This window comes from Ciconia boyciana, chromosome 7 (assembly GCF_034638445.1).
Source record: "Ciconia boyciana chromosome 7, ASM3463844v1, whole genome shotgun sequence".
Taxonomy (NCBI): domain Eukaryota; kingdom Metazoa; phylum Chordata; class Aves; order Ciconiiformes; family Ciconiidae; genus Ciconia; species Ciconia boyciana.
The window spans coordinates 26,400,472-26,409,020 of NC_132940.1; the positions used below are offsets into that span (position 1 = coordinate 26,400,472).

Consider the following 8,549-nt stretch of genomic DNA (forward strand, 5'->3'; position numbering starts at 1 on the left):
CCCACACTCCTGCAGCAGTAAAGTCAGGCCTCAGTATTAATTGAATGAAGTAAATTAATATAACATGTCCTTATATAAAACTCTTTAAATAAGGTGGGAAACCAATAACCCCAAAGTAAATAATGACACCAAATGTCATTTTGACATGGTAATCGCAATCGGCTAATTGGCCAAAAAACTGGAATTAACTTTCTAAAGGCTGGGCATGCAGAACTTGCTGTATTTGCTGTTCATTACATTAGAAGCTAAGGAAATAGCTAGTCTAATAGACTGCACTATTTGTGGTCACTTAATGTGACTCTCTAACAATTTGGCATTTCTTTAGGACCATATCCTTCTATGTGCCAGAATCACACTGATTCTGGAAATAGGTGTTGCACCTGTAATTCAAGACAGGAAGAACAATTTTTGTATCTGGCCAAGCTTGATGCAAATCTGACGCATTCTCTAGCAATAATAGGAGACAAATTTATCCACTCACATTCATCATGAGCAAAAGTAAGTACAATTGTTTTGGACTGTATGCCACTGTAAATGTGAGAGCTGTTTCCAAAAACCAAGCAGGAATATGAAGTTAGATGGTGGTCTCTTCTAATCATCCAGTCTTTGCAGTGGAGCTGGCCAGGAATTTTTTGAGCTTTTTAGAAGAAAGAGGGTGGAGTTTTGTGTTTTTTTCTTTTCTTGTGTTTTGGTTTGGTTTTTTAAATCTGTCTTTTATTTAAAAATTGCTGGAAAAATGTTTTGACCATTTTAAAAGGTACAACTGCTATTTTTTTTTTCCTTTGGACAAGTAAAATAATTTTAAAGTGTTTTCAAAAGCTTGAAACCTAAATTAAGCTTCCTCCAACCAAACCTTTCAACTAATCCAAGCCACTTCTTATATCAAATATTTTCAAGGTAATAAACAAATATTAAAGATTTCAATCTGTGGTTTGGCTTGGCAAAAGGAAAATATTTTCAGAGGAGAGGAAAGCATTCCCACTCCCAGATTTACTTTGAAGTCTCTTCTCCCTATCTTGATTCAAATAAAGCGCACTGGTGTTAAGCAGAATTTAAAAAACACTCATAAGAGGAAAAGCAATAGTGGCTCTTTAGTATGTGAAGGCACCCAAGCATCTGTCAGCCCTTTCACCACCAAACCCAACAGTTCTTGGAGCACCTGTGGTCATTGTGGCTGAGGTTGGCAAAGCTGCTCTACTGTTAGCAAATGGACATGTGGCACAAAATTCAACTGTAGAAAAGGATATGAGTGAGCATAACTCCTCCAGAAGGAAAGCTGATAGCCTTTTGTTTAGAAGTGTTACAGTGCTCTATCAATTTTTCTTAATAAAGGAAAATTAATTTAAGAACTAGTTCTCCCCTTCAGCTATTTTTACTGGAAAAGCATGCTTCTTTCTAAAATGAAATAACATTAATCTTGGGATAACAACCCAAGTTGTTATCTTGTTGTTATCCGGCGACACCCCAAGCAGCAAGTTGGTTTTGTTCATTTTTTAATTCAGGAAGGTAATGGTTACAAGGTGATTGTTACAGGATTATTTCATAGTGTTACAATTTGGAATGACTACAAGAAGACATTATCCTGCTATTGCATTTATATTGACATTTTACTAACTCAGTTGTCATTTAATTGTTATGTTTTTTATTTTGGTTAGTATGATTTTTTTTAAAAAATAACTTTCCTGTAGAGACTTCTTGTACAAGCTGCTTTGCTGGCTGTATATGCATATTTGATCATAGTAAAGCAGAATTAATTCTGTATTTCTGGGGTTTTTTAGTTAAACATTTTTATTCTGTGCTGTGTGCTTGCACAGTGCATGTTCTAACTACTGCTTTTTTGACTGGAAGCAAGTTTGTCTTGCTCCAGGTTTTTAATAGTGGCCTCAAAGCATAATTAATTTACTTCTAATCTGCCTCTTGATATCAGAATCTAATTACATTTTCTTGGGAAAATGTTTTAATTACTATTCAAATATAATTAAGAAATCAGATAATGAATGTCACCTAAAATAAGATGGTCCTGAAATTCTCACTTACACTATAGTGATGCTTCAGAAACAGATATAATGCTTTCATTATGTAGTGTTTCTTTCTTATAGTGAGCAGAGTTATACAAAATGTAAGCTTTGTAACTGCAGCCTTTCATCCTGACTGTAAGTAAACAGGCAATACATCATAGAATATGTAAATTGGACTCAGGCAAATGAACAATGACAGATAAAAATGCTCATATAATCCTAAAACATCCTTCAGTTTTTACAATTGGGTGTCTTTGGGAAAAAATGTATTGTAGATTACACATACCTTTAACTTTATAATTCAAAACAAATAGCACCTACAAATTATATGGATAGTGATTAAGGAGAGTACAGAAATAGCATTTTAATCTCCTCCTACACCTTGAAGCACCCTGTATCTCTAGCTGAGAGAAGAATTTTGATTGCCTGACAACTGTAACCATGTGAAGGTACATCACAAAGGGAAGGAGAAGAGCTCTGGAAAGCCTTGATAAACACTGAGCTGGTAGACCTATGTGACTGCTTCTAGCTGTCCTTATAATTACATAGCGGATATTGTTCAAGGACACAAAGGTTTAAAAGCTGCTGGTAATTTGTCAGCTTCATGCACTAACCTTCCAACAAAATACCATTGTTGGCCTTCAAATTTTTTACCCCATTCAGAAACTTCTATGCATTATACTTTATTTCTGAAAATGTCTTCAATAATGAATGTTTTTCTTCTCTTAAATAAAAATTACTGAACACATGGTACACAAAAGTTTCTATATGCATATATAGCTGTATCTTAACCTGTGCAGCAAATTCTACTTTTTACTGGGCAGCGTAAGTGCTCTGCAAGTGCGTGGCTGTATGGCTCAAATGTGACACTGTCTGTCACATCCAGCTCAAGCAGCCATAAGTTGGCTCTGATACAGAGCCAACCGTATCAGAGGTGCTGTAAGTATAGCAGAGGTCTTTTCTGACTTGGCAAAGGAATTGCAGGTCAATGGGATGGAGAGGCATGTGACAGAAGTGTATTGTGGAAAGATACAGGAGATGGCACTCTCCAGCAACACAGCTCTGTTTCATACATAATTCAAGAAGGTGTTTATGTTCAGGCATAAATAATCTGGTTGCATTGCGCCATACCCTAAACGAGCTAGGCTGGATAAGAGATGCAGGGCATTTAGTTCATGTGGAACTTTGTGTTAACGTAGCTGGACTGCTTATAATATTAAATAACCTTTTAAACTTGGTAATTTGAAATGAGCTAGCTAGTTCAGTACCTCTTCCTTGTGTCACCACAAGCAATACATTCCTTAAGACCTTGGAGGGCCACAACTAAGTGCTAACCTGAACAAGAATGGACCTTGGCATGCTCAGTGCCTCCTTTCTTCAGCTCCAAACAATCCATACAGCGAACTACTCAACCCCTCAGTACATCAGTCTAATACTATGTCAAACATGCTCTCAAGTTTCAAAGTAATATGAGTTGAAAACTTTCTATATCCTTGCAAGAGTAATAGATAAAAGACCTGGGATCTTAAGTATAAATCAGTACAAAGCCTTCACCTAAGGCCTTTCATGGCAGAACTCCTAACTTCATGTTCTCTATAAACTTGAAGAGATAGAATGACCTTCAGGTTCCTACTATGACAGAGAATATATATTAAAAGATTAGCATTTTTATGCAAAATGCAGCTACTTTTCATACGGGTGCAAAACCATGAATGCCTATGGAAAGGATGGAGAGAGAGAGACTAGAACAGCTCTTACTTGTATCCTGTGGCCCAACAAACAGCACCAGGTCTGACCATAATAAAACCCCAATTACCTAACCCTAGGGGAGGATAACTGGCATTTCCCTCTACCCGATGATTTAATTGGGCCTGTCAGCCAGGGATAATTGGTTTCTGGTTGACTGAAAAAAGTGACAGTGACATCAGCTCTCTGCTACCCTTCATTATGGAAATTCTTGTACCGTAATAGGGCCTCAGCACACAGGGCGCTCTGGCAGCTTTTACACGTCTCTTGTCGTGCAGTGCAATGGAAATGCAGCAATGTAAGACACAGACAAACCTTTTCAAGCTGTTTACCGCACACATTTTCATAATACGAGGATTTTTGAGAGCCAAGATTATTTCTGTACAGGAAAGTCTGGTTTTGCTTGTTTTACTGGAAATTTGATAATATCTTTGCAGTCATGATGGTCTAAGGCTATAAACAAGGCGAGGTTTCTTGGGAGAGGCAATACCTTTTATTAATAAAGCTGATATGGCTGGAAAAATAAAGATGATTTTGGGCACATGAAGCCTTCGTGAGCTCATGTGCCCAAAGTTGGCCTGGTCTTAGTTCAGATGGTCATATACACCATCTGAACTAATAACAGAGATTATGTTTCTCCCCAGTTCTTGCTTTACTTATAGGAAGATACCTCTTTGATGCTAGTAGTGTATTACTGCAAAATGTTCAATTTGTTCTGTTGAAAGCATGGTCCAAAACAACAGAAAATTGATGTAAATCCTCATTTCTTCTTTGCACAGCTTCAGGCAGGGGGTACAGTTTTAATTTACAGTGATTTTGTAACACTGCTTGAGACATTAGCAGAGGGGAAGACCAGGTATTTCCTCCACTGTTATTTTCTTTCCTTCAGCTTTCCTCTCGCTCTCCCTCCTTTCCCTGGGGCTGCCGAGCGCTAGCGGATCAGGTGGAGCAGGCATGGATGACAGCACAACAAGCACTGGCAGGAAGGTACACAGGCAATTTCTCTCTACCCAGCTGGTATATTTTTCAAAGTGCAAAGGGAATGCAGTGCATCTATGAATCTACCTGTAGAGCAAGCCTAGTACTGAGTTCAGACTTAACAGACTTAACAAAACTTCTGTACTATTGTGACAGCAGTGAGTTTCCTGTTCCTGGCCCCTGCTAATTTCACCTCGGGGCTGCACTGGAATGGTGTTCCAGGAGGAAATCTGCTTTGTGGGGTCTGTAGCCGTACAGCTCTCTGCAACTTCCATGCTGCATTAATCCCCCAGAAAAAGACAGCAACGGCCAAGATCATTGTTATTCAATTCATACCTGCCGATAGCACACTCAAGAGAACACAGCCCAAGCAGAGGTACGGTGTTTGCCTTTCCCTGCGTTAAGCTTCTCGGATGGAGTGAAGCAGGCTGATACAGTAAGAGTGGATCTGACCTCCGTCCCTACACATTTCACTTGCTGCACTTTAGAGAGGAGACAAAAGGAGAAGCCTGATCAACGAGATTCACATGCCAAACATCCATAATAGCACGACAAGTCTCCAGTTGATTAGTGCCCCAGAGAGACCTGAATGGAGAGACTCGGGTGGTCTTTTCATGGCCTATTTCAAAGAATTTCTTGGCAATGGTTCCAGCAATGGACTTTGTTCAGCACTGTTGGCTAGAAAACTTGCTGGAGTCTCTAGACAATCTTATAACCCTTTCACTTCACAGTCTAATTTAAAACATTTGTGTGTATGTGGTGACTGGCAATAAAATATAGAAAAATCTCAGACTAGAGGAAGTGTAGGCTTTGTGGGTTCCTCTCTAGGTCCCACCCATCACTGACACATCTGAGATACAAAAAGGATGAATGACAGCATGGGTCGTGTTTCAGCAGTGTCACACACCACGAACGCATGGCAAATTAGCTCTAAAATTCCTAGAGAAATAGACATTTACCTTAGGTAAATGTCATGGTCAAAGTGAAGGTGGCTATTTAGAAGGAATGTGAATGTTTATGCTACTAGATTTATAACTGGGTACTTACAGCAAACAGCTGTTAAAGAATATATTGGGAATAAATTGCAATTACTCAGCCAGGTCTTTGCTAGTTTTATGTAATTTTATTTCTGTTTGGTTGGCAGATAAGTGCTTAACATCAGAGTTGATTCCCTATCTGCTTATTGTTTAAATTGTATTTGATTCAAAAATCTGTCATTTCTAGTGTCACTATATCTCAGAAGTGAAGATTTTGAGCTGGAAAACAAGTATTTCAAGATTAAACTGCCTCCTCCAACACCAAACCCTCTTGCACAAAGCTACTTCTTAATTTCCAATATTTCAAGAATATTTATTTGATAAATAGACTGTTTTCTTGGACAAATCTAAACAGCTGCATTTGCAAATTATGTAGTCTCACATAGGTGAGCAAGGGCTTACTCTTTGATTGATGCTGTCTCTAATTAATATAAAAATCAGCTTTTTTATCTATGTGAAAGATATTCTATTAACTGGCAAGAAAATGTAGCATGAATAAGCATTGGAACAAAAAGGATTAATATAGTTAAATTTTGCCTGTACCACTTTAACTATAAAAGAATTAATGCTGAAAGAACCATAATGACCTGAGAGTTCAAGGACTTTTTGTTTCCAGAGCATAATTATTGTAGCAATGCCAGCCATGGTAATGGATCACTTAGCATTGTATAATTTTTCTTTGAACTAACTCCTTCATGTAACATAAAACAGCAAAAGAGAAAAAAGTATTACCTAGGCTTGTGGTAAGTCAAATTGCCTGCTGAACTTGTAGACTCTGGCAATTAGGATAGATGGAGATGCTTTGTAGACTGCCAAGAACCCATATAGTACTCGCTCAACACAGAGTAAATAATATCAGCAACAAATAAATAAAAAAATCAGGTAGTTATCTAGAGAAAAAAACCCAAACCCAACAATGCAGAAGAAATAAATGGCATGGTCAAAGACATTGAATTCACTTCTTAAAGTGCAATGGGAAGAAAATTATGACTGGGCCAAAGTCCTTCCTGTAATGCAGAACTGCAACTTCTCCTTTCTTTGCGGAGAGACTGGATGCCAATTTTGAGTTCTGCTGATAGAAGTAATTATGCCCAGAACGTTTTTGTTTGGCCATAATTCTTCACTTATTTACATCTAAGGACAGGCACTACATTGTTTTTTAAATGGGAATAAATGGCTTCTACTAGCAATTCAACTTTCTGCATTTGAAGCATCTCCCAAGTATATGCAGAAATATAAAATCTCAGAAAAACAACTTAGGCATGCATTTTTCCATGCCAGGGAACAGGCATGGAAAATTCTGGTCCATGACAATCTAGTAGTTACAGACTGAAAAACACCTGAATCCCACTACAGTACAGTGACAACTAAGCAAGTCTCAGGCCTGTTTCACAAAACAGTTTCCTAGCTTAGTTGCACTTGCTGGCAAAATAGTTCTCATCAAAATTGCATTTTCCTTATAATTCACTCATGAAAACTCATGAAGCATGTAGCTTTGTACTTCCAACCTGAGGATATTTGCTGTGGAAACAGTGAGACCCAAGAAGTCAGATACCTGGCTAAACGATATTTTTATGAACTTGCTATTCAGATTAGAGTGAAATGTAAGGCTCAGCTTAAGACTCATAGTGCATTGCTCTCAAAACTTCCTTTTTCCATGCAAAATCAAAATAGAGAAACTTATTTTTACGGTTTATGTACAGCTTAACTATGACTCTATAGAAATGAAAGTCAGGCAAGCACAAGCAACATCCTAAAAGAGCAGATGCCCCAAAGATAAGCAAATGTTTGCCTACAGTGCAAGAAAAACATAGTAATGTTGATTATTATTACTTATTGATGCTGTTATTTCACCTCAGAAGTAATAACTTAATGAACTGATACTACTTAAAATATTATTTGAAATAATTGAATATTAAAATGTAATTTGATTTTTAAGGTACTATTGCAGTGAAAAAAATGAAGCTAAATAATTGTAACTTCAATTAAAATGCATGAGGGCTGTGAGTACAGACAGTATAGCAAAAATCAGGAGGTAACAAATACTTTGAGAATTTTCAGTATTTTTATTGAAAAATGTAACACCTGAAAGTCACGCAGTGTTTATTACACCAAGCAACAACCAGTATCAATTTACAAATCATAAACACAGAACACATGCTATGGAATAAAGTTGAATCCTGCATTATCGTAACAGTTCTTCTGTAAAGCTCGAAGAAACACAGGCTCATTTTCAGTGTCACATTGTCACTAGCAATTAGTTATCTTTGGAAAGCTAAAAATATAATTAATAGAAAGATGAAGGTCTTCTGATATGCTGATGAACTGCACCCCCAAGTGGATATTCGCCCGAGCCGTGGGGCACTCACGGGTCTGCCGCCTTTTGCCATCCGGGAAGCCTGAAAAGTGGGAATTTCACAAGCACGTACGTGAAGTCCTTCAAAATACTCAAGGTAAGACAAATGCAAAATAACATTACTGAGGAAAACTATCGGCAGCTTGGAAATCCTGAGTTATTTGTAATGGACTGCTGGTTAGACGTAATATTCCTTGCTTTCACACAGTGTGTTTAAGCACTGGGGCGAGTTCAGGCGTGCCTTCTCGTGTAGCTGTTTTGCAGTGTGTGGGGCCCACGCCCTCCCGCCACGCCGGACCCTCGGCGCGGCCCGCGCTAACGGCTGCCCCGCAGCGGCCACACCGAACCACCTCGTCTCACTGCCCGCCCTGAACCTTTACGGAGGCCACGGGTGCCGGGCGCTCAGAAACGCCC

General features: G+C 38.4%; 1 protein-coding gene across 1 annotated transcript in view; it reads right to left on the minus strand.

Annotated features, from left to right (window-relative positions):
* CRB1 (crumbs cell polarity complex component 1) overlaps positions 1-8,549 on the minus strand; it is a 124,398-nt gene that overhangs the window by 115,377 nt on the left and 472 nt on the right. The window lies entirely within an intron of this gene.